The sequence below is a fragment of the Vulpes lagopus genome, chromosome 13 (assembly GCF_018345385.1).
Source record: "Vulpes lagopus strain Blue_001 chromosome 13, ASM1834538v1, whole genome shotgun sequence".
NCBI lineage: Eukaryota > Metazoa > Chordata > Mammalia > Carnivora > Canidae > Vulpes > Vulpes lagopus.
Genome location: NC_054836.1, coordinates 42,544,511 through 42,571,462, shown reverse-complemented (window position 1 = coordinate 42,571,462; position 26,952 = coordinate 42,544,511). Strand labels below are relative to the sequence as shown.

Below are 26,952 nucleotides of genomic sequence, written 5' to 3'. Positions count from 1 at the left end.
TTACCATGATAGGAAGACGGAATATATGCATTTATTACCTTTATACTTAATTAATTGTCTTGCTTGCCTCTTTGACCTCTGAGAGGAGAGGCTATGCTATGCCTTTTACATCTTTGTAGCAAAAATGTAATTCCTGGTACAGGTGTTCCGTAAGTGTTTGCTGTTAAATTAGGCATTGTTGAAGAACTTCCCATAAGCAAACTATGCATTTATGGTTCAGAAAATAATGGGCTTAGTTCGTTCTATTTGGTTCTATTTGGAACATTTGGTTCCTTAGGGGCACTAAGATCAGTGTTCCTAGCCTTCCACATCTTCCTATAAAGGAAAAATTGCTATGAGACTTTCTATCCTGTTGTAGCAACTGGAAAATGGCAAATACTTAAGACAACTGGGGTCAGACACTGGACAGCAGGCAGAACAGGATTGTGATTCTCTAGAGAAAGGACACACATGAGATGAGACCTACAATTGCCTCAGCTTTCTGTTAGGAGGCAATTCCTGAACCATACATGGCAAAGAGTAGGGAAACAAAACCAAGCCCAGTTGTCTTGTGGGTTGAGGAAAGATCAGAGCCCAAGGAAGTCAAAGCAGTTAGAATCTGTGGGCCAGGGTTCTGCAGAAAACTAAGTGGGAAAGAGATGCAGAAATTTGCATTTTAGGGGCGCCTGGGTGGTTCAGAGGTTGAGTCTGCCTTTGGCTTAGGTTGTGATCCCCAGGTTCTGAGATCGAGTCCTGAGTCAGGCTCCCTGTGGGGAGCCTGCTTCTCTCTCTGCCCGTGTCTCTGCTTCTCTCTCCGTGTCTCTTATGAATAAATAAATAAAATCCGATTTATTCATGAGAGAGAGAGAGGCAGAGACAGGCAGAAGGAGAAGCAGGCTCCTCGCAGGGAGCCCGATGCAGGACTCCATCCCAGATCCTGGGATCACAACCTAAGCCAAAGGCAGACAGACTCTCAACCACTGAGCCACCCAGGTGTCCCAAATAAAATCTTAAAAAAAAAAAAAAGAAATTTGCATTTTAGTCATCGACTGAATACCAGTTTATGCATGCAGATGATGAATCTCCACAAGGTTGAGGAAAGAACAACTATTGGGAGCTGGGCAACAAAAACTTTCCAGAGCTCACACAAAACTGGAACTTGTTCAAATTTCTACCAGCCAGGATCACCTTACGGATTGCATGGAACACTTATTAGAGCCCCTATGTGAGTCATACCATAGGAGAAGGGCTAAAGGAGCCATAGAGGTAAAGCTACCCTAGACCTCTCCTAAGTAGTTTATGATCAAGCCCTAACTGGGCCAAGCTGATCCTTAAATAACTGACTGCCAGAACAAAGTCCAACGACCTTTAAAGGAATACCAAAAAATTCATTACTCAACAACATAAAATTCACAGTCTGGCATCCAATGAATAATTACAAGGGAGACAAAGAAGCAGGAGATAAATCAATATACACAAATAGATTATAAATTGACAGGTGATGGAATTAGCATCTAAGTAATTTAAAACAGCTATTAAAATATAAGTATAATCAGAGACTTAAAGGAAAATATATATGAGAGAAATGAATGATATAAATAATAAAACTCCAAGGGATAAAAGATAAAATATCTGATATAAAAATTTCACTGATGGTATTAATAATAGATTAGAGTCTGCAAAAGAAAAGCGAACTCAAAGAAATACTATTTAAAATAAAATATTCAAAATAAAGCAGAGAGATAAAAGGACTGATGGAGGTTGGGGACACAGAATAGAAACTTAGTGACCTGTAGGAAAATATCAAGTCATCTAATATATGTATGTAATTGGAGTCCCTGAATTTGGGAGGGGAACTGTACAATGTGTAAAATATGTGTAGAAATAATAGCCAAAAGTTTTCCTGATTTGATGAAAACTATAAACCTACAGATTCAAGAAGTTTAATGAACCCCAGTGGGATAAACACGATTTAAAAAAAAAAACAGACTGAGTTACAGGATAATTCTGTAAGCCTGTGTTAAAGCAAAAACTTTTAAAAGCAACCATGGAGGGGGAAAAGAATAGATGTACAGAGGAAGAAAGATAATCATACACAGACTTTTCCTTAGAAACTGCAAGTCTTGTGACAGTGTTTTAGGACAACAAAATGGTACCTTTAAATTGCTCAGAGAAAAAGAATCTCTCTGCCAAAAATTATATACTCAATGAAAGTGTTTAAAAAATGAAAGTGATGGGGATCCCGGGGTCCCCGGCTCAGCGGTTCAAGTGCCTGCCTTTGCTCCAGGATGTGATCCTGGAGTCCCAGATCGAGTCCCATGTTGGGCTCTCTGCATAGAGCCTGCTTCTCCCTCTGCCTGTGTCTCTGCTCCCCTCTCTCTCTATGTCTATCATGAATAAATAAACAAATCTTTAAAAAAAATGAAGGCGATGTAATGACTTTCAGACAAAATTAGAGAAAGTTCACTACCATCAAACCTGCACTTACAATAAATGCCAGCAATGACATTTATTGGTGAGGAGGGGAGGGGGATAGAAGGATACTGTTGAAAGTGTTTTGCATTATACCTGAAATTACATTATTTGAAGGTAGACAGTGGTATGTTTAAGATGCATATTGTAAATTCTAGAGTAATCAAAAATAAAACATGTAGTATGATTAATAAGCCAATAATGGATATAAAATGGAATACTAAAAACCCCCTCAATTCCCCAAAAGAAGGCAAGTAAAAGCGGGGGTGGGGGGGAGAAGAAACAAAGAACAGATGGAACAAATGGAAGTAGCAAGATGTCACATTTATAACCCACCATGTTGATAATTGCATTAAATAAACATCAATGGTTTGAACCAGAGTTTCTCAGCCTTAGTACTATTGACATTTAGGGCCAGTTAATTCTTGGTGTTGGAGGTTGTGCTTTGTATCCTAGGATGTTGATAGCATCCCTGGCCTCTATGCACTAGATACCAGTAGAGACCTCCCCCACCTCTGCCATTTTGACAACAAAATATCTCCAAACATTGCCAAATTTAAGAGCTGCTGATCTAAACACTAATTAAAAAGCAAATAATGTCTGAATGAAAAGCAGGATCCAATTATATTTAGTCTTTAAAAAAACCCCTATTCTGCCCCCCCCCCCCCCCCCCCCCCCCCCCCCCGCCCCGGTGGCGCAGAGGTTTAGCGCCACCGGCAGCCTGGGGTGGGGTGTGATCCTGGAGACCCGGGATCGAGTCCCACGTTAGGCTCCCTGCATGGAGCCTGCTTCACCCTCTGCCTGTGTCTCTGCCTCCCTCTCTCTCTGTCTCTGTCTCTATGAATAAATAAATAAAAAATCTTAGAAAAAACAAATAGAAAAACCCCTATTCTAATATGAAGAGGGGGAAACAGGTTAAAAGTAAAAGGATGGTTTCCTTGGCCGACTAAATGCACAATAAGGTCCTTTTGTGTGCTAAGGGTGTATGACCACTGCTCAATCCTGCAGCATTCCACTGATTCCCACTATCCATTCACTCATGTGGCAAACCACAAGCACAAAAGACATGCAAAAAAAGTCCCCTTCCCTCCCCTGTATTTTGTCACCCAATTTTCCTTCCTGGTGGCATCTCATATTACCGTTTCTTCTGTATTCTTCCAAAGATATTCCATGCATTTGCTAATATAAGTACAGGCATATTTCCCCCCCACAAATGAGAACACACACAATATTCAGCATATGGGCCTGTCCCCTCACCTCCCGTAGTATACGTTGGAAATCTTTCATATCAGTACACAGAGATAGATCTTCCCCATTTAAAAACTGTTATAGCTGGATAGCATTCCATTGTATTGATGTGCTGTAATATATTTCACAGTCCTTTATTGATGGACAATTGCTTCCAGTCTTCGCTAGCACAAATAATATATCAATGGATATGACCTTGACTCCTATCCTTTCACACCTCTATCAGTGTATGGTAGGATAAATTACAGAAATGGAATCCTTGGATCAAAGACTATATATCACATATGTATTTGTTTTTTGGGGACATACTGCAAAACTGTCCCTTGTGGAGGTTATAAAAACTTTTTAAAAAAATATTTCGCTGATAGATGGAAAATGCTACCTTGCATAGTTGATTTGCAGTTAAGTGAGCATGAATATCTTTTTCACGTGGTATTGAAAAGTGGTATTGCGTTTTCCTTGTGAACTATCTCTTCATATCCTTTGAGTTGGTGAATTTATAGAAGGTAGAGCCTGTGATCTGGTGACAGACGGATGGTCATGTCCTGACCAATGACCTTGACGCCAGCCAGCATCAACACACCTGTCACCTGTCTGTGGATTTATTAACCCAGGTATGGGATGTTGGCTTTGCTATGTGCTGTGTGACCTTGGGCGAGTTACTTGACCTCGTTGGGCTCCCACGTCCAAGTCCCCAGCGCAGGCTCTCGCAGGGCGGCACCTTTAAAAGCAAGGAGTCGCCTTGGACCCCGTGAGTCGACGAAGTACAAGACACGCTTCTCCGCGGGCAAATTGTGCAAATTGTGCCCGGGCGCCGAGGCCATCACGTAGCAACCCCACCGCGGAGGCCGGGAGTGCGCGGGGAGGAACCGGGCCTGGCCCCGGAAAGTCCAAGTTCTCCCTTTGGAGAAAGCCGCAACCCGGGCCGTGACCGAGAACTAAACATCGAGCCAAGAGGGAGCCACTTTCCGCGGCGACAGTCGCCCTCGCGCCCGCCGCGGGCTCCCAGGCGCCCTCCCCTCCCGGGCCGAGCGCGGCGCTGCAGCCCCGGCGCCCAGACGCGGCGGGTGCGGCGCGGCCCGGGCCGGGTGGGGGAGGCGGGGGTGGGCCCGCGGTCACGTGAGCGGCGCCAGCTGCGAGCGGGGGGCGGCGGCCCGGGCGCCCGAGCCTGGGGAGGGGGAAGCGCCCGACGGCCGCCTCCGCCACTGCAGCCGCAGCCCCCGATGTGGCCGCAGTGATCGCCGCCGCCGCAGCGCGCGCACCCTCGGCGGCCGCAGCCTCCGCCCCGCAGAGCCCGCCGGAGCCCGCCGCCCCGCAGGTGAGCCGCAGGCACGGCCGGGGCGCACGACCGGGGCGCACGGCGTCCGCAGCCGCCTCTCCCGGGCTTTCCCCGCGTCCGCCATCGCCGGCCGCCGTGCCTCGTTGCCAAGCCCCGTCGCTCCCGGCCCGCGGGCAGATGGGGGCTGGGGCAGGCTGCGGGCTCCGGGGGGCGGGGAGGCGGCCCCGGCCCGGCTTGGGGACGACCCGAGGTTGGCGGGGTGGGGGTGGGGGTGCGGGTGGCGCAGGACGGGGACGCCCCACCCCGGGGCGCGGGCACTGCCGCCTGCTTTGAGCCTGGCCCCCCGCTGTGCGCCCAACCCCGTCCTATGCCCTGACCTCTGGGTGCTTTTCCTGCGTTTTCCTTTTCCTGGTAGCCAAGTTGCTGCCCCGCTGGGGTGTGTGCCTGTGCCCCCCACCCCCTCCACTTCTCCACTGCTCCTTTCCCCCATCACCTCCATCACCCCTCCACCCCCGCCATCCCCCCACCCCTCCATCACTCCTACACCCCCTCCATCACCCCTACACCCCCTCCACCCCTCCATCACCCCTCCACCCCTGTATCACCCCTACACCCCCCCCTCCATCCCTCACCCCTCCATCCCCCACCCTCTCCTTCCCCCCACCCCTCCACTCCTTCCACCCCTCCACCTCTCCATTCCCTCACCCCTCCATCACCCCTCCATCCCCCCACCCCTCCACCCCCTCCAACCTCTCTACCCCCTCCACTCCTTCCACCCCTCCACCCCTCCACCCCCACCCCCTCCTTCCACCCCTCCACTCCTTCCACCCCTCCACCTCTCCATCCCCTCACCCCTCCATCACCCCTCCATCCCCTCCACCCTATCCACCCCTCCACCTCTCCATCACCCCTCCATCCCCTCCACTCCTTCCACCCCTCCACTCCTTCCACCCCTCCACCTCTCCATCCCCTCACCCCTCCATCACCCCTCCATCCCTTCCACCCTCTCCACCCCTCCACCTCTCCATCACCCCTCCATCCCCTCCACCCTCTCCACCCCCTCCACTCCTTCCACCCCGCCACCTCTCCATCCCCCCACCCTTCCATCACCCCTTCCCCCCTCCCCCCCCTCGGGCTGCTCCCGGGGTTCGCAGCTCTGTCGGTGGGGGCAGCGCTGGAGTGGGCCCGGCACCTTCCCGGGAGATAGCGCACCTGCCGCCGGGGGCGGGGGGGCGCGAACCTGGCTGCCTGGTGGGGCCCGCTGTCCTTGACCTGGCCCTGCACCCGGGCCCTCGGGTTTGCGAGCAGGCGTGGGGCCAGGGACTGCCCTCCCCTTAAGGGCAAACGCGGGGCTGTGGCCGTCTCGTCTATGCGGGCTGCGGGAGTTGACCCAGCAGCCCCCCGCCCCCAGCCGCACTCGGGGAGGTTCTTGGGAGCGGGGGTGGCGGGGCTCGCGGTGGCGCCCGGACTCTACTGGGGAAAGGCGCTCGTGCATTTCTGCTGTGATCATGCACGTCAGTGCTCGGTTCGCTGGTCTGTCCGGACGCCCGTTACTTGGCAGCATCACTGCGAGGTCTGAGACCAGTGTGGTCTGCAAAACCGGAGGGACGCTCGAACTTTCAGAGAATTGACAAGAACTGGGATTTAGGGGTTTCAAATGGCCATTAAATGCAAGTGCGTCTGAGGAAGCCGTCATTCGCGGTGACTCGAAACTGACTTGGTAGAGCTTTCTGGACGTGCTGTTCAATTCTGACCTGTGATGGTCTTGAATTACACTTGTGTCCAGCTTCCCGGTGGGGGGTGTGTGCGTGTGCCAGCCGTGTTCCAGGCCTGACCAGAAGATGCCACGGGTTGCAGAGGAAACCTATGTTAACTCAAAATGGCAGCATGAAAAATCAGGCCAGGCTGAAGCCTAGAGACCACAGCTAACGTCAGCTGCCCCCTGACTTAGGCCTTGGTGAAGAAATAACCGCAGGGAAGGCTCCGGAGTGTGGCTGCAGCTGGTCCTAAGCTGGTAGGAAGGGATTCCTGCAGCAGGCTAGATTTTAGGGCGCAGCAGGGTCATGGGGAGGTGAAGTGGGAAGTTTGGAGTGCTATAATTATCTTCTCCAACTTCTTGAAAGCTGAAAGACCTAATTAAAATGTTCTGTGATTTTGATCTGATTTTCTCCAGGCTCCGCTAAAGACGATTTATGTGGCTGCTTTTGTCTGTTTGATACAAAACTTCTGTTTATTTTATACCTGCAAGTGGCTCTCAAAAGACTTAAGCGTCTAGTTGTAAACATCACCCAAGGACATGACAAATACCAGGTTCTTAGAGCAAGTTTCATTGGAAGAACCGTACAGCTCCATGATCAAGCATCCAGGCATCAGAGAATGATAAATTCTTGAAAGGTGACTCATTTTAGGATTTTTTTTTTCTCCCCGGCTTCATGGCTGTGCTGCCAGCCATCTTCTCATTTAGGAAAGAGGAGATGCATGAGGAGGCAAGTGTTCCAGGGATAATGAAATAGAGGATGATTAGTGCTATGGTCAGGAATGGCGAGCTGGAAGCAGCCTGGAGAGCACTCTGCTGTCAACCCTCTTTTTTCAGCCCAGGAAGCTGAATCCAGCAGGGTGATTGGGCTGCACCCAAGGTCATATAGCTGGTTGGCAACTGGCAGTGAGAATTGAAGTCCAGGTCTCGTAACTGCCCAGGTCAGGGTTCCACGTGCCACTTTTTTACAGCCTGGATTAAAGGGACAAACCTGTCATTATTAGAATGGCAAACAGAGCAATTCAAAAGCAAACTGTAACATGAATTCAAAAATCTATGGGTATTTAAAGTAAGTGGCTACATCTTAGTTTCCAAATTCAAAACCATTTAACTTAAGCATTTTGTACCTCATGTATACATTTTCCTTTTTTTTTAAATTTTTTTTTAATTAATTAATTAATTTATTTATGATAGTCACAGAGAGAGAGAGAGAGAGAGAGAGGCAGAGACACAGGCAGAGGGAGAAGCAGGCTCCATGCACCGGGAGCCTGATGTGGGATTTGATCCCGGGTCTCCAGGATCGCACCCTGGGCCAAAGGCAGGCGCCAAACCGCTGGGCCACCCAGGGATCCCTCATGTATACATTTTCCAGTGACTAGACTGCCTCTATATTTAAGCACCAAAAATGTAGTTTTACTTATATTCTTTAAGATAAACACATTCTATGATTTAAAAATGAGTGGCTCGCGTTTGTGGAGAATCATTAGGTCAACTTCATTTTTTAAAAGAAACCAAAGTAGGATGTGTAATAGCTTTTGAATATGTCTAATTTTAAGTAAAAGGTGAACAATGGGCCTAGTTTAAAATAACTTTGAAGCAGCTCTTTGAAGCAGAGGCTCTTTCTAGAATTTGAACCTGAATTCTCTTGGTCATATACCAGTAACCACAGATCTACTAAAGTCAAGCTGGAAAGTGTGCATGGGTTAGTATTTGCAAGGAGGTGGTGGGGATACAAAGTATCTCTTGGGGGCATGCCATATCTGCAGAAGGAGAAGGTGCATGGGTTGCAGGGAACAAGGAGAATAATTTGCAGTGGTGAAGTGGATAGGAGCTAGGTATGGATGATTATGTGCAAGTGCAGACAGATGATGATACCATGTATGCTGTTTAAAAAAGGATAAGTTGTGTTAGAGTGTGAACGTGAATATTCATTCACTTAAATTCCCCTGATATGCCAAGGATATTTAAAATCACGAATTTGGGAAATACTTAACCATGTGCAATTTGTGTTTGTTGGGGAACAATAAGCCAAAGTTATTTTTAAAAAGTCTTCAAGATCTCTTTATCCAGCAATAACCAGTCCTTAGGAATGAATGAGAGCCTAGGTCTGTGCTGATTCAATAGCCAGTAGCCATGTGTGGCTATTGAGCACTTGAAATGTGGATAGTCTGAACTGAGATGTGTGAACTACACACCACATTTAAATATTTATATGAAAAGAATTTAAAATATCTCATTAATTGTGTATTGATTATATATTTATTATTTTAGATATATTCAGTTTAAATAAAATATGTTATTAACAGTAGTTTCACCAGTTTCTCTTTTTTAGGTGTGGCTCCTGGAAAACATAAAATTATTATTATTTTTTTGTATTTTTTTTATTGGAGTTCAATTTGCCAACATATAGCATAACACCCAGTGCACATCCTGTCAAGTGCCCCCCTCAGTGTCCGTCACCCAGTCACCCCATACCCCTGCCCACCCCTGCCCTTTACCCCACACCCCATACCCCTGCCCACCCCTGCCCTTCCACTACCCTTTGTTCATTTCCCAGAGTTAGGAGTCTCTCATGCTCTGTCACCTTCTCTGATATTTCCCACTCATTTTATCTCCTTTGCCCTTTAATCTCTTTCACTGTTATTTATATTCCCCGAATGAATGAGACCAAATAATGTTTGTCCTTCTCCGATTGACTTACTTCACTCAGCATAATACCCTCCAGTTCCATCCATGTTGAAGCAAATGGTGGGTATTCGTCGTTTCTAATGGCTGAGTAATATTCCACTGTATAAAGAGACCACATCTTATTGATCCATTCATCTTTTGATGGACACCGAGGCTCCTTCCACAGTTTGGCTATTGTGGACATTGCTGCTATAAACATTGAGGTGCAGGTATCTGTTTTTCACTGCATCTGTATCTTTGGGGTAAATCCCCAGCAGTGCAATTGCTGGGTTGTAGGGTAGCTCTATTTGAAAACATAAAAATATGTTATGTGGTTTGCATCTGTCTTTCATTACGCAGTGTTGGTCTAGATCATTAACAGAAAGTGGAGGTTGGTTAGGATGTGTGGTACTGTTCACAGAACTGGGTGTGTATAGAAGCTGGATGGAGAAGGACCACCAGGAGTGCGTGCTCAGGGACCCTTGGTAATCGGAGAGCATGAGTATGGAGTGTGCTGGGCCTGCTGAGTTATGAGACTCCTGAGGTAGGAAAAACAGTGTGTGGGGATCCAAGATTTGGAATCTATGGAATTGTGGTTGGCAGGGGTTGTGGTGGTGGGACAGGAACCAAGATGGTGGAAAGGTAGCATGGACACAACTGTAAATCACACTGGAAAGTAACTACCAAGTCTGAGATGTCTGGTTTCACAAACATATCTAGCACATTGAAATGAGATGAACAGATGTCATTCAGGGTTTTAGCTCTGGTTCTGCCTCTAATTAGAGGTGTGACCTTGAGCAAATCATTCATTGAGATGCTTCTCAGTCACCTTCTTTTTAAAATGAGACGAACAAGGGCTGTCCACCAACTAGCTAGGTGGTTTCCATGGGATGAGATATGGCATATTAAAATACAGGGATTTATTAGAATTTAAATTACTTTATTACAACACTACACACTGAGATAACTTTTACTTCTACATGTGTGCATAGGAGGACTACAACAACCAAAAGATCAGCCTTCTTCTGGTTCTACCAATATGTGTTTTAAAAATTTAAATTTTTGAGTAATAATATTTTGGGAGGAGATTAGGAATGAGTTCTGCACAGATTCCTCCCCTGTTCTCCCCATCCTAAATAGTTAATTATCCCAACAACATATATTGTTTAATACATCCTTTCACCTTGGTTTCTTTTTTCTTTTTCTTTTTTTAAAATTTATTCATGAGAGACACACAGAAAGAGAGAAGCAGAGATGTAGGCAGAGGGAAAAGCAGGCTCCGTGCAGGGAGCCCGACGTGGGACTTGATTCCGGGACTCCAGGATCACGCCCTGGGCTGAAGGCAGGTGCAAAACCGCTGAGCCTCCCAGGTGCTCCTCACCTTGGTTTCAAATTCAACCTTCATCATATGCTAATTTCCTATATTATATAGGTATATTTCAGTAGTGTCGGCTCTGTTAATCTGTCTGTTCTTGCATGAGTATTAAACTGTTATAATTACTGAAACTTCATAACATGGTTTAATACCATGAGCAAGTCTTTCCTCATTAGTTTTCATTTATGAAACTTCTTGGCTTCTCCCAAATCCTTTCTAGATGAGCTTCAGGATCATTTTTTATCAGGTTGTATCCAAGATTGATTGCTGCCTAGTGACCCCATGGATTAATGTAGGGAAGACTGACACCTCCATATAGCTTTGGATCTTTACATCAAAGCACAGGCATCTCTCCCTGCCCTTCAGATCTTCTCCTAGGTCCCCATAAAGCCTTATAATTTTTTTCATTGAGAATTTGTACATCTCTCTCTAGTAAACTTGTCAGAAAATGGGAAGAAGCCCTATAAAGAAAACTGTAAAACTTGACTAATGGGTTTAGAATCTCATGCCAACAGAGACATTTCCTGCCTTTGGATGGCAAGGTAGAGTCAGGGTGGTTAGGGCATTTTGGAGTCTGGGTTCTTCCTCTACTACTTTCTTATTATATGACTCTGGGCAAGACTTAACCACTGTTGATCTCAATTTTCTCATTTTTAAAAAGGAGAAAATAGGGGATGCCTGGGTGGCTCAGACAGTTAAGTGTCTGACTTCACTCAGGTCATGATCTCAGGGTCCTGAGATCGTGCCCATTGTCAGGCTCCATGCTCAGCCTGGAGTCTGCTTCTTCCTCTTCCTCCACCCCTCCTCCTGCCTTGTCAGCACTCTCTCTCAAATAAATGAATAAAATCTAAAAAAAAGGGGGGGGAGGGGGATAGTATTACCTTTGTGATGTGATTATTGTGTGTTATTTATTTATATATTATATATCTATATATATTGCTTTAAGCACATAGTGAATGCTTTATACTCTCAATAATAGTAATAGTAATATATAAGATTGTAAGATTTTATGCATTTTACATTATTACATGGAATAATGTAAGATTTTATGATTTTGATTATTTTAGTATTCCTGTCAAATGAATCTATAAATCAGTATCATGTTTAGATCATAGGTCCAGAGAGGCCCTGGAAATATTTCAAGAGGCCAAATTCTTATTTTATTTTTTAAGCATATTTTTTAAATTTATTCATGAGAGAGAGAGAGAGAGAGAGAGAGGCAGAGACATAGGCAGAGGGAGAAGCAGGATCCATGCAGAGAGCCGGACGTGGGACTCAGTCCTGGGTCTCTGGGATCATGCCCTGGGCTGAAGGCAGCGCTAAACCACTGAGCCACCTGGGCTGCCCTTTGCCAAATTTTTAGAGTTCAGCTGAACTTAGGAAACAAATGAATGGAAGAGCTAAGAAATGTAAAAGGCAGTTACCAGGGGTGAAGTAGGATATGTACTTGCTCTGTCTCTGAGGTAGATTGGCCACAACCCTTGAGCACTTTGTTCCTGCCCTGTACCAGGAATAGGCAGATCCTTTTCCATCATTCTGTGTCTCTTCTACCCTCACTGTCATTCGTACTCCCAGGCTGGGCCTCATATGGAACGATCTTCTCAGCAATCCATAAGGATGATTACAAAGCTCTTGTAGTGGAAGGGATGCCTAAGATCACATGTCCCATTCCCTTTGGGACAAGGGAGCAACCTGCCATCCAAGAAGGCAAGAGTGATGTAGGCATTAATCACACCCTCCTTTAGAAGCTTCCCACATCATTAGCCCAGCCTGGGACGGTGGTGAACTGAACTGGATGGAATGTCAGGTTACTAAGTCAGGGTGCTTGGGAGGGGAAGGTGCTAAGGGCTGACCAGCTTGAGCCTCACTTGAAACAGAGAGAGGGAACTTGAGAAGGTTAATGTTCCTCCTTCTTCTGTTCTTGATAGTTATATATTTAGTCTAACTCTCCCAGGGCTTAATATACTCCCCTGAAGTGAGTTACATATCTTAGAAAGCTCCTATAAGCATTTCTAGTCATTATTTTAAGTTGGGTTGCTGCCCTTCTCTCTTGGTTGTGTTCATGAGCACCTCTTCTAGGTGATAAAGACCTTGAAAATCTCGTTTTAGTTTTATTTTTCCCTTGGGTTGAACAAGGTGCTTGCAGGTGGCTAGGGGCTCAAAATACAAATTGGTAATTCATCTGACTTCTTAAAAATTCTGATTAAATAATGTAGTGATCAGAGGCTCTTCTGAATATCTTTTTCTCCTCTCAAAGTAAAACCTTAGTGTATTTTTAAATTGCACTTAGAAGTGCCCTAGTGACCTGAAAGAATTAAATGAAATGTCTTTCTTAAACACTAAAGGAATCAGATTTTTTAAATAATTAAAAACCCAGTAAAGTAATGTGAGCTTGCTATAAATTTAAAATGACATAACTAGGTAAAGTAAAATTTAAAGCTTCTATCTCTGTATCCCATCCTTACCTGCATGCCAATTCTCATTATATATATATATATATATTTTAAGATTTTATTTATTCAGGAGAGACACAGAGAGAGTGGCAGAGACATAGGCAGAGGGAGAAGCAGGCTTCCTGCAGGGAGCCTGATGTGGGACTTGATCCTGGGATTTCAGGATCACACCCTGAGCTAAAGGCAGGCACGTTCAACCACTGAGCCACCCAGGTGTCCCTCAGTTAGATATTAATCCATAAATCCTTTAAGGTTCTTTTCTCTCTCTTTTTTTTTTTTTGTATATACTTATGTTTACATAAATGTATGTGTATACATATATATGTATATACATATATACATGCATATATTCACATATATGAACACAAGTTTCTGTTGATAGTAAAATGGGATATATTTTCTAATAGTAAAACACAGCAAATAGCTCTGGCATTAATGGATACTTACAATGTAGTTTTTAGGTCAAATTTTGCTAGATGTGATAAAGTAATTCTCTGGTTACCAGCAAGATTTAAATCTTACTACTTTTTTTCCTTCTGTAGGAAATGAATATTTAGCCAATTTTTCACAGGCACAGTGTAAATCACCATTTTAAGAATGACTGAGAAGAGTTTTTGAAATCCCAGTTTGCAGAGTTAACAGGTACATATCAAATCACATTAATGGGAAAAGACCAGAATAGACAATGCATTATTTAGATGGAAGAAGAAAACAGATGGTGGGAATAGGAAGGTCGTAATTAAAAGCAACCTTGCCAAATTAGTGGACACAATGGCAGCAATGTCAGAAATGAGAACAGAAGGAAATGAAAGGATCCTAGATGTGGTTTGCTTAGTAGCTTCTAGATCTTTCTCACAGAGAATGCTTTTGGCAGCTAACCACACACCTGCCTATCTCAAACACATTCTTCTTCTTCATCTCCATTACCATTATGCTTCAAGAACTTTGTTTTTTAAGAACAAATTTTTAAGAACAAAAGGAGCAAACCTTGAATGTTTCTCTATTCTGTGTACACTACATGTATTACCTCGTTTAATCCCCATAGTATGGACATAGTATGGTGAATGGACATCATGGCTCACTGTATAAATGAAGAATTAGTAAGTAGAGGAGCTGTACCAGAGAGATTAATTTAACTGCACAGTCTAACTTATATCATTATGCAAGTCACTTGTTTTTTATGTTACTATGAAAGATGGAAAATGTCTTCCAACCTGCCATGAATACATGGAAGGAAGAAAACATCTTCCTTACAATGAACTGGAGGTGACTATATTTTTCTAATTTGGCAAGCTTGAGTGGGAAATTAATTTTGCCTCTTTCCTAAAATTAAAAAAAAATTGTCATATCCATGAGAAACGGATGCCATTCAACTAATTTCTCCTCTTCCTTTTTTTTTAAGATTTTAATTTATTTATTTATGAGAGACAGAGAGGTAGGGACATAGGCAGAGGGAGAAGCAGACTCCTTACAGGGAGCCTGATGTGGGACTCAATCCCAGGACCCTGGGATCACGACTTGAGTCAAAGGCAGACGTTCAAACATGAGCCACCCAGGTGCCCCTCTCCTCTTTCCTTCACTCTGAAATCCCTAATAGGGCTCTTATTATTTTTTTTTTACTCAGATTCTCACTTTCTATCCAAGGCAGAGGAATCATAATAGTCACCAATCTTGCAGCCTGAGTTTTCTTGTAAATGATACCATATTTTAAATACCCCAGAGTGATGGACAGACTGCTGGGTGTGGTGGGATTTTTGCAGATGGTCCTTGAATTCACATGAGCCATATATATTTACACTACTGTTTTTCAAATATATAAGGATTCCCTTGCCATTTAGTATATACAAATCCATTGGAAGGGTTACCAAATTCATAACATATATTCATTATGTATTTCCCAGCCAACTATAATGACTCTTATGTGGAGGTTTCCGTGAAAATTTTTTGACATTTATAAGTTGGGAAACATCGTATTAGAATATTTTGCATTATAGAGAAGTTCTGGAGTGATTTGAAGAATACTTTTGTGATGTGACCTTTCACCACTTATCCTATGTATAAATGCAGATTAATGGACAACATTCCATTTGACTATATCTAGAAAGCTCTACATTTCCTTAGTTATTAGTTTGTCACATGAATCATTCAGTTAGACGTTTTGCTTTATTCATATTTCTCATTGTGACCATTTATTGCAAATAAGGCAGAATCAGATTTTTCCCAAAGGTAAAATGAGTTCATTTGCCATGACTGAGTTATACGGTTCACCCCAATTCCCGGGTCTCTACCTTGTTGTAAGACCATATTTATTACCTGAAATGAGTTAGGAAAATAGATTGTGATTGCAACTCTTAATTTTCTTTTTTTAAAAAATATTCTCACTACAAATTCTGTACTTTCCTGTGGGAAATTTGAAAATGCCCGAATACATGGAGGTTAAGAAATTGTGATTCTACAACCCAGAGATACTATGACTCTTTAAAAATTTTGTTGCATTTCCTTATGATATTTTTGCATCATCTATTTAGATAATACATAATTTGAATGATACTATATTTAATTTGTGTGACCTCTTTTAATTTCACCAGCTTGATTCTGTGTATTTATATATTTTCCAGCTTTCCATATGTATAGATAGCCAATTACATATTATGTGTTTGTTTTGTTTTTTTGATTCTTACCATCTAAATGGCTGTATTTTGGGGGAGGTGAATGAAGCAGCAGTGGCCCATTAAATTATTAGGGGTTATGATGAAGTTGAATAGTTGTTAATTACCTGAAATTTTAGTTATTTAATTCAATTTATTTATTTAAAACTTTTTTTTTGAGAGAGCGAGTATTTGTGTGCATGAGCAGGGGTGTGGAGGGCAAAGGCAGAGAATCTTTTTTAATTTATTTTTTATTTATTTATTTTTTAATATTATATTTACTCATGAGAGATACAGAGCGAGAGAGAGAGGCGCAGAGACACAGGCAGGGGGAGAAGCAGGCTCCATGCAGGGAGCCCAACGCGGGACTTGATCCCAGGACTCCAGGATCATGCCCTGGGCTACAGGCGGCGCTAAACCGCTGCGCCATCGGGGCTGCCCGAGAATCTTTTTTTAGAGATTTATTTATTTATTTTGAGAGAGAGTGAGAACAGGGTGGGTGGGGAGAGGCAGAGGGAGAGAGAGTTTCCATGCCCATTGCAGATCCCAACTTGGGGCCTGATCCCACAACCCTGAGATCACGACCTGAGGTGAAACCAAGAGTCCAGTGCCCAACTGGCTGCACCACGCAGGCACTCTGAGAGAAAGAATCTCAAGCAGACTCTATACCCAGGGTGGAGCCCAATGTGGGGCTGGATCTCATGACCCTGAGATCATGACCTGATCTGAAACCAAGAGTTGGACCCTCAACTGACTAAGCTACCCAGGTACCCTGGTTTTATAATTTTAAATAGGCACTCATTTCTTCTAGCTAATAACATTTATTGCAGTATTTTTGAAATGAGTAACAAACAAGTTTGTAGTCATTTCAATCATTAAGAAAAAAGCATGCAGAGGATATTTCTTAACTGTCTTGCTGGTTTAGAAATATTCAGCTACTTGAAATGATATTTAACTCTTCTTTTCTGACTCATATTCTCACTTTCTATCCAAGGTAGAGAAGTCAATAGTTGCCAATCTTGCATCTGTTAAATGAACGCTTTTTTTAAAAGGCATTTTTAAAGAGTTGGATGAAACTTCGTTTCTTTAAAGTGGTAAAAAATGCAAAACATTGAAATAACCATTAACAATTCATATCTTCCTGATTATCATGTACCCTCATTTCCCTGTGTTAAGTCTAGAGACCAAGAAAGCATAGGCTCCTACACTTCTACTTGTCCTAGTAGGGAAAAGAAAACCCTGCTCTCTCAAGTCAACCAGGGATGGATTTCACCCACCTTCAGCAGAGAGTATTGCTGCCAAACTGTTGCTGAATTCAGCAACAGTCAATTAAAATTAAATGGTTTCTTAAAAATAAATTTGGGAAACGAGAAGCAGAAAGTTGATGGCCTTTGAGGCTGGGGGATGCCTTGGAGGGGCAGTTATTGTATTGTTGTATGTGTGCTGAATGTTTCCACAAACAGCCAGGCAGAAAAAATGAATAATGCTTTTGAGGAGCAAAGAGGTTAAACAACCTGCACTCATGGGTATTGCACACCAGTCTGAACTGGCTGCGTCAGAATCACCTGGGCATTTGTTAGAAATAGCTTCCTGTGATCTCAGCCTACATCTACTGAATAGAATCAACAAGGAGGGTGTGTCTAGGAATCTGCCATTTTAAGAAACTCCCCAGATGACTTTGATGCATGATCAAATATAAATACCATGAATTAAACCACAGCATGGGAACACCTTGGCAAAATTAGATTTTCCTGCTCTCTTTCTCTCTTTAAAGGTAAAGTAGATATGTTCCTTCCCCTTTATTTATTCAACAAACATTTATTGAGGTCTTATTATGTGCCAGTCTGTGTGCTAGATGCCAGGGAAACAGGGCTTATGTAAGAGTTCTTGCCTTCATGGGACTTATAGTCTGATGAGCAGAGAGACAGGCATTTTGAAACTTGAGGACGTTTCCCCCATTGCATAAACATACAAGACAAACTAAGGTCTCTCTCCATCCTCCTGCCCCAATAATCCTTCCTCAAAGAGGTATCTGAGCCCTAGACAAGTTACAAGTATAACTCGAAGAAAACATTCCTTGTATTAGATCAGTCCAGTGCTATTTCTAGCCTCAAAAGAATTTTGAACATCTCCTCATGTGCTCTGCTTTATTTTTTTTTTAAGGATTTATTTTTTAAGTTTAGAGGAAGAGAGAGAAAGCACATGTGCTGTCAGGGCGAGGGCACAGGGAGAGGGAGAGAATCTCTCACAGACACCCTGCTGAGTAGAGCCCAACTCAGGGCCCGATCTCACAACCCTCAGATCAGGACCTGAGCCAAAATGAAGAGTTGGTTACTTAACCAACTGAGCCATCCATGCGCTTTGCTTTAAAATGTTATTTATTATGGAAAATTATAAGCATATACCAAAGTAAAGAGAACAGTATAGTAAACCACTGCGCGCCCATTACCCAACCTCAGCCATCTTTATTACATAACCAACCTTGTCTCATCTGAACTGTCACCCTTTCTTTCTACCCTGGATTACTTTCAGTATATCTTTTCACATGGAAATATTCCAGTATGTATCTCTAAAAGATATGGGCTCTTTTTCAGACATAACCACAATGGCATAGTATCTAAAACAAGAATTCCTTAATGTCTTCAAATATTCAATCAGTATTCACATTTCTCCAAATGTTTTATAAAGTTTTTATATCATTTATTTAAATCGGGATCCAAATAAATTCCATTCAGTGCTGATGTATCTCTTAAGTAACTTTGTCTCTTAATCTCTTTTTCCTTTCAGTTCTTGTTGTTGAAGAAATCAGATTTACCCTATAATTTCTCCTAGTCTAGGCTTTCCTCATTGCCTCCCAGTGGTGTCATCTGCATTCTCTGTAAACTGATAGTTAAGATCTGGAGGCACTATCACTCCAGTTTGATTCTTTATGGGCATTTTAGTTACACTTTGGACCATGTGTCTGCTGTGCCAGGTGTAAACTGTTGGTGAGAAAGGGTGAAGGAGCCATAGGAGGGATTGGTGTAATGGTGGCAAACCATCACCAGTGAGTAAGAAAGAGGAAAGTAAACATTTATTGGTTGTCCACTGTATACAGCCGCAGGGCCTGGTTTTCCACATGCTCTCATATAAATGCAAGTGCTGTGGTGTGCTTGGGGGATTAGTTCCATTTTCACCTGTGGAAACTCTGGTGCAGAGAGTTCATGACCTGCCTGTGTCTTACAGTTGGTGGGTAGAGTCAGATATGAACAAAGGTCTGCTTGTCTTGAAGCCTATCATTCTCTTGCCTCTGTATACACTGGGCTACAGGGCCAAGTAGGCAATGTAAATGAGTACAATTGACTCAACATTGAAAAAAGAAAGAAAAAAAGCACCAGCCCTAGGGTGATGCTAGGTGCCACTATATTGTCCTCAGTGTCAGCAGGTGAAGGGGAATGTGGGGAAGAGCCCCTGCTCAGCTCCTGTCTTGATATCTTGCAGGAATGTGCACCCAGTGTTGCCAGATGTTTTGAGTTTTCGGAAGTCAAGGATCTGAATATCTATGAAAAATCTTTAGATTTAAAAATGTCAGCTGCCAATTCAGATTTTAAAAAACATGACCTAGGACAACACCCTGAACCAAGCCTGCCACCCCCTTCCCACCTCATGCTGCTCAGAGGTACATCATCTGAAGGTTGGGGCTGATGACTGGGGCAATTAACTGTCCCAGGAAGGTGTTGCCCCTGAAATTAGAGAAAAGGCCAAGACATCAAGTGACAACAGACCAGATCTTCAAGAAGTGACAGAGCGTTTAGATACTTCAAGGGAAAAAGCCAGTTTCTGAAGTCTGAACAGATCAGACCCTGACAAAGGAACCACGCTCCTTGCGTACCTTTCCTCATCCTCCTGAGGACTGAGTCCTCACTGTGTCCCAGATGGCATTCTGAGCATTTTGTAAGTATTTGCAAGCTTCAACTCATTTTAGCCTCTCCACAGCCCTGTCATTATCCTCTCGTGGAAACGTGGCAGGGCTCTGAGATTCCAACTTACTTTGACTCCACAGCCTGCTTGCTCACTTACTGCCCTATGTGGTCTTTCTTCCGTTAAATAGTTCCTCGTTCAAGGCATTGAGTATTCGAAACTGCAGTTCCCTGGCTGTGGACTCCCAAAGCCTGATGCTCTACTATCCTGAGCTTTCAACAAAACAGTAGGATTTTCTTTCTTTGAGGCATGGCTTGATGAGCCTTTCGTCGGTTCTGGTTAGCATTTACATCCAGTTCCAAGTGAGACAATTCCTTTCCCAAACACTCTATTGATTCCTTACTATTCCACCAATAGGCACATGACAAAGAAACCAATTCATAAGTGACTTTCATTTGTTCTGTTTTCACTTCGGCAGGAATATCAATAATTAAAGGAACTTATCAATAAATAAAATAATGCAATAAAATAATGTCTTCTTGGCTTTTCTGGAAGCTGGTGATTCACAGACACTGGATTTCAGCTCACCCAGCCCTCTCAGTAAAGCTGGGAGCTTGCAGCGCCAGGAAGCCTCCCCGGACCTCTGGCTTGCATTTTGTGTGCAAGTAAAGGCACTTTGTCACCATCCCTTGTGAGACAGTTAGTAAGCCTATAGCTTGTAGAGACGGTCCTTTTCTTCCTCTCAGGCAGTTTAAGGCTTTCCTCTTGCTGGGTCAGATGACGGATGAGGGATACTCTGGAGCTTCCCTGACATAAAAGGGCAGGGCAGTTAGGCCCCCGCCCGGCCTGCGGGGCCTGACCATTCATGCACTTCAATAATAGCTTCCAGGACTCAGGACAAAGACCGGTTCTCGCTTGCGGCTTCCTCCCTCCTGTCTAGACATTCTGCGAGTGGTCTCCTAGCTACAGGGCTGCGGTGCCCCAGCCCTGCATGCCTGCACAGCCAGGGGGTGGGGTGCAGCCCCCTTGCGGGGGGACCCCAGGGACGCTCCAGCATCTTGTCCCCACGAGGAGCCGTGACTCCTGAAAGTCTGCTAGGGAGGACAGTGGTGGTTAGGACCAGCTTGGGGGACTTCACCCCAGCGGCGGCACCTGCCCTAATGCTGTGGGGTTGCGGTACCACCGCCTCTAGCCATATGTGGCTGTAGAATTAAAAGATTTTTTGGTAAAATCTACATAACATAGATTTATCATCCTAACATCACTTTTTAAGTGCACAGTTTAGTCGTGTTAAGTGTACTCGCCTTGTGCATCCGATCTCCAGAACTTTTTTGGTCTGCAAAGCTGAAAGTGTATCCGCCCCCCCCTGCCCCCCCTTAACTCCCCAGGCCCCTTCCTCCCAGCCGCTGGCAGCCACCTTTCTACTTCCTGTCTCTATGTATGAATTGACTACTCCAGAAGCCTCCTACAGGTGAGATTATACAGTATTTGCTTTGGTGTGATTGGTTTATTTCACTTAGTATAATAAGCACTATTTAGGTTTAAATTAATTAAAAATTCAGCTCCGGATGTGCACTAGCCATATTTCAAGTACTCAGTAGCCCCATGTGGCCAGTGGCCATCATATTGGACAGCACAGACACAGAACATTTTCATTATTGCAGAAATTTCTCCTGGACAGGGCTCATCTAAAAGCAGATGGGTGGTTTATACAGACAAGTGCTGGAGGCAGGGGCTGGGAGAAGGAAAGTACTAGCTGTTTTTTTCTCACCATTACAGCTAATGAATAATCTGATTCCTCCCTGCCCCCTGCCCCCAAATAGTACCGGCCACCTGATGTTTTAATAATTGCAACTCCCATCCTTATCCCAGCCCTAAATCTTCCAGCATCATGGAGCAAGAAAAATAATCCAGTTTGAGAAAATACACAGTACAGATTACAGATAAATGTACTTTAAAATATTCTTACTGAGTACATCTCAGGAAATGCCTGTCAGTTTAACCATCTATGGGAGTTGAATTAGAGTGTTTCATTAATTGGAACTATCCAGTTTATCGCTAACTTGGCAAGAATCCTAATTGGTATTTATCACAAAGAAGCCTTATTCGGTAGACCTACCCTTGAAGCTGTTGCTTTTAAAGATTTTTGCTTGAGGCCCACAGTAAGAGAAATGTTGTATCTCAACCCAGGGCATACACACACTTTGTGTGTATCTATACCCGAACTTAAAGTTCCTTGGAACAACACTTAACCTTCTTAAGTGTGATGCATACATTCTTTTATTTAAAAAAAATGCTTGCCCATTCAAAACACTGATCCCATGCACTAAATTGATTTTGTAACCCTCAAAAGGGCCACAACATACAGTTTGGAAAACACAGTTTTAGCTACACCAAGCTATTCCTGGAATAGCTTTAGCTATTCAGGCCTGGGATGTAGTGCTGCCCCCCATCGCCTCCTTGGGTCCCCATGACTCCAAAAATGGCTTACAAATCAAAACAAGCAAGTTTGGGGGGCACCTGGGTGGGTGGCTCAGTAGTTGAGCATCTGCCTTTGGCTTAGGTCGAGATCCTGGGGTCCTGGGACCGAGTCCCACATCAGGCTCCCTGTAGGGAGCAAGAAGCCTGACTCATGGCTGGACCCTGAGATCATGACCCAAGCAAAAGGCAGCCACTCAAGAGACAGAACCAGCCAGGTGCTCCCAAAACAAGCAAGTTTTTTAAAAAGGCTTTGATCATGGCTTTGCTTCTAAGTGAGTTCTGTCCATTGGTTTAAGTAGAGAGTATTATGATAGAATCCATTATCAAATAGTCGTACTGTGTTTTCCAAAGCCAAATAAACAACACTTTTTCATACAGATTTCTTTCTTTCTTTTTTTTTTTTTAAGATTTTATTTATTTATTCATGAGAGATACAGAGAGAAAGGCAGAGACACAGGCAGAGGGAGAAGCAGGCTCTGCAATGGGAGCCTGAGGCGGGACTCCCTCCCAGGACCCCCAGGGTCACGACCTTGAGCCAAAGGCAGACAGAAGCTCAGTCACTGAGCCACTCTGGTGCCCCCATGCAGTAAATTTCTGTATTAGCATGTGTGATTGGGAGTGCATTGAATTTTAGCTTACTTTTCTTTGTGAAGGATAATATCACATCATATATATATATATATATATATATATATATATATATATATATTATATAAAGTTATTGAGGGAGGAGGAGGAAAAAAATCTTAGTTTCTGGTGTCATGCATGGCCAATTTAATGGTTTATAGATCTCTTGCAAAGATTTTAAAATGCATGTTTTATACAGTATGTAGATGAGTCAACTTGTCAGATTTTTTTTCTTTTGTAATGTAACTGGTATGTTAACTAGTATGTTGACAGATAATAGGAACAAAATGGAGTTTCCTGAATCACTTTCAGAAACATTTCATCTCAGAGTCAGCAGAGAATTGGCTTTCTTAAGGGCCTGTTTTTCCTTTCACCTTAACCGAGGAGACAACACTGTAAGAGGCCTGCCCACTATTTGTGTGAATAATAGTAATGAAAATTTGTGTACTCCTTGAGCAACTCTGAATTAGGCAAGCTGTAGAAAAAAGGAGAAGAAAGTATCAGAATAAGTATAATAATGCTGAATAATAAAAAATATTCATCCTTGGGAATGAAGGATGGACAAAATGGCTGAAGGTGGCCAAAAGACAACAAACTTACAGTTTAAAAAAATATTAAATAAGTCCTGGGGATGTCAGGGACAGCAACTATAGTTAATGATACTGTATTACATATCTGAAACTTGTTAAGGGAGTAGATCTTAAAAGTTCTCATCACAAGCAAAAAAATTCTGTAACTGTGGTGATAGACACTGACTAGACTTATTAGACTGATCATTTTGCAGTGTATCCAAATATTGGATCATTTTGTTGTGCACCTGAAGCTAATTTAATGTATGTTAATTATACCTCCATAAAAAAATGTCATCCTAACTGTAACTCATAAGAATTTTCTAGTTTTGAAATTTTAGATGTGTCGGGATGTAGAAAGTAGAGCAAAGTGTTTTCTTTAAAATTCCAGGGGCCTGGCTGACTCAGTTGGTTGAGTGTTCAACTTTTGATTTCAGCTCAGGTCATAATCTCAGGGATTGAGTCCCAAGTCAGGGTCCATGCATAGCAGGGAGTCTGCTGGAGGATTCTCTCTCTGGTCTCCCTCAGCCCATCCCCCTGATCTCTCTCTCTCTCTCTCAAATAAATAAACCTTAAAAAATAATAAAAAAATACAATTTCCAAATTGGTACTATCCATTAGGCTTATTTAAAAAAAATCATTCTTGTGTTTATGTAAGTACAAATACTTGTAGGGCAATCGGAAATTAAAAGAAGATATGAAGAAATTAGGAAAAATTCAGTGGTCAGGCTACCGCTGTTAATATTTTGGGCGCATTTCCTTCTAGTCTTTTCTATATGTATTTTTACATAATTAGAGTAATTTATTTTGGATCTTCCTCCTCAGCCATTTCTCTGTGCAATTAAAAATTCTTCACAAACATTTTTAATGCTTTTATAGCATCAATGTAGCATGAATTTTTAAGCAATTTCCTGATGCTGGACAATTAAGTTTCAGTTTTCCACCTTTATAAATACCACCGTGATGAGCATTTTTGTGCATAAGACTTGTCAGTGTTCCTGATCATTCCTTAGGATAGATACATAGATATAGACTTACTTGTTGATCCCTTCATTTATATCTAATGAGCTAGCTCTTCTCCATCACAGCCAACTTCTTTGAAAAGTTGTTTGGGAGCACTGGCTCCACTTCCTACCTAACACATGGCTTAAAAGCCTCCATTGGGATAGACATCCATGTCTATCATGGCATAGACACTAAAATCTTTGCTGTGGTCAGCAAGGTTTAATGTGGACCGGCCTGTCTAGCTGCTTGTCCAGCGTCTTCCCCATTCTCTCTGGCCACAGCTGCCCTGGCTTTCTGATTTATTGGCTCCCTGCCGTTCCTCCAGCCTCAGGGTCAGAGCTGCTTACACGTCTCTGAAACAGTCTCCCTCCCCGATCATCTCTTCTTTGTGTAGGAGGAGCTGAGATATCTGCTTAGAGGAGGTAGTTGGAGAGAAGTGAAGGTCTCAAAAGTTCATTTAGGAGGTAAAGAGTGGAATTGACTGGAGAGATACCCACAAGATTTCCAGGCACCGATGAGGGGGAACATGCTCATAGTGTATTGAGGGTTAGGAGTATGAGACTCACATCAAGGGAAGTGGAATTGGTGTCCAGGGCTATGATTACCTTAAGCTTTTGGAGAAATTGTTTAAACTCAGTCCACCCAGTGAGTTAGTAGCTACTTCCTAACATTTGTTTTCAGCTTTTTGGAAGTACTATCTCCTCTTTGCTAATCCAGTTTATATGGATGGTAGCATATTTTGTCTTTAAAATATGTGGAAGGGGATCCCTGGGTGGCGCAGTGGTTTGGCGCTTGCCTTTGGCCCAGGGCGCGATCCTGGAGACCCGGGATCGAATCCCACATCAGGCTCCCGGTGCATGGAGCCTGCTTCTCCCTCTGCCTATGTCTCTGCCTCTCTCTCTCTCTCTCTGTGACTATCATAAATAAATAAAAATTAAAAAAAAATATGTGGAAGGCTTCACAAAGAAGCTCTTCGGGGATTATTGGAAGGCTTCATGAGAAAATCTTCATTTTTGGGTTTATTGGGAATTTGTAATGCTGCTCTGTCCAATAACATTCCTACTAGCCATGTGTGGCTATTTAAATTTAAACTAATTTAAGTTTGTAATAAAAATTTAGGTCCTTAATTACACTAACTATACTTTAATTGCCACATGAGGCTGATGGCCACCATATTGGACAGTGGAGATAGAATACTTCCATCAATGTAGAAAGTTCTTTTGGATAGCACTGATCTAGAGAATAGGAAAGGATTCAGCTAGGTCCATTCTGAGGCTAGTCAGTGTCTAGAATGGTGATCCAGGAGAAATGAGTGGACAATTATCCTTGGCTAGTTTGCTATTGGATGTGTTACACAGTTTCCTGGTTCATTTAGCATTAAAAAAACAGACATTACAATTCTACTCCCTTCTGGTATTCCCAGTCTTTCGCAAGATTCAGTGGAAAAGTCAGCCTCTCTGGGCCCATATAGCCCTGGGCTTCTATTGCCTACATCCATGTCATGGTCATGTGATTCATAGGACTTGCTAACCAAGTGGATGTCCTGGCTGAAAAATAGAAAAGGTGCTAGTCAAAAACCCTGCAAGTTTAATTTATTTTCTATGGATATGTCTCATAAATGTAAGACTAGTGGATTGCTAGTATTTTTAAGGACCAAATAAAGTAAGGTTCTGCTCATAGATGAGACACCAGCACTTTTGAAATGACCCAGTGATGGAGAACGAAGGGAAGTCATAACACATATATGAGGCATACAAACGCAGGTGAATGTGCCCTTTCTCCAACTTGTCTTCTGGATTTTCACTTTATCTGTCTCAGCCAGCAATTCTTCCCACCCTCAGATTCTAGGAACTCACTATTAGTGCATTTTATCTTATTATTCTAGATGTTTCTTCCACATACAGAGTCTTGGTTTATCACCTCCTACACCTCAAGTCTGAAGATAATGGAGTTTTTATGGAAATAGGAAAGGATAATGGGAGAAGGCACTGGAGTTTATCTTCCTGCTTTTTCTTTCTCACCAAAGGGGGTGGGGAGATTTTTCTGAGCCAGGAGTGGGGGAGGAATTGTTTTCAGAGCTCTGGGCTTCCCCGCCTCACAATCTCTGCCAGCCCAGGGTATGCATGTATAGACTAATGTGAAGCAGCCTGGATGCAGGCATAGCAACATGGTCCCTCATAAAGATGGTTCCAAACTCAGAATGTTGCTGACTCTGTGATTTGATAATTATTGCACTTATGAGTGAGTTGGTTTTGGTTGGCTTGCCTTGTAGAAATGTTGAGATGCTGCTCTGTTTGAGCAGTCAAAACCCAAATAAAATATCTTATACTTATGTATCCTCTACATTTTGCAAAATATGTTCTCAAGCATCATGTCATTTGGTACTGTTAATAAACTTAGGGGCTGGGGCCAAACATTTGCAGAAGAGAAAACCTAGGCCCAGAGAGGTGAAGTGACTTGCTCAAGGTCACACAGTATATAGTAGGTGGTACA

The 26,952-nt window shown here is 43.2% G+C and overlaps 1 protein-coding gene across 7 annotated transcripts in view; it reads left to right on the top strand.

Annotated features, from left to right (window-relative positions):
- SCRN1 (secernin 1) overlaps window positions 1–26,952 on the top strand; it is an 82,747-nt gene that overhangs the window by 13,378 nt on the left and 42,417 nt on the right. Inside the window, exon 1 of one of the 7 annotated variants that reach the window (XM_041727832.1) lies at window positions 4,791–5,017. The exons of 4 other annotated variants lie outside the window; for them this stretch is intronic. The gene's annotated coding sequence lies outside the window, so the exon portion shown is untranslated. Of the gene's footprint in view, window positions 1–4,790; window positions 5,018–7,351; window positions 7,373–13,851; window positions 13,872–26,952 lie in introns of those variants that run through there. 2 more of the 7 variants (XM_041727833.1, XM_041727834.1) reach the window with 2 other exon arrangements.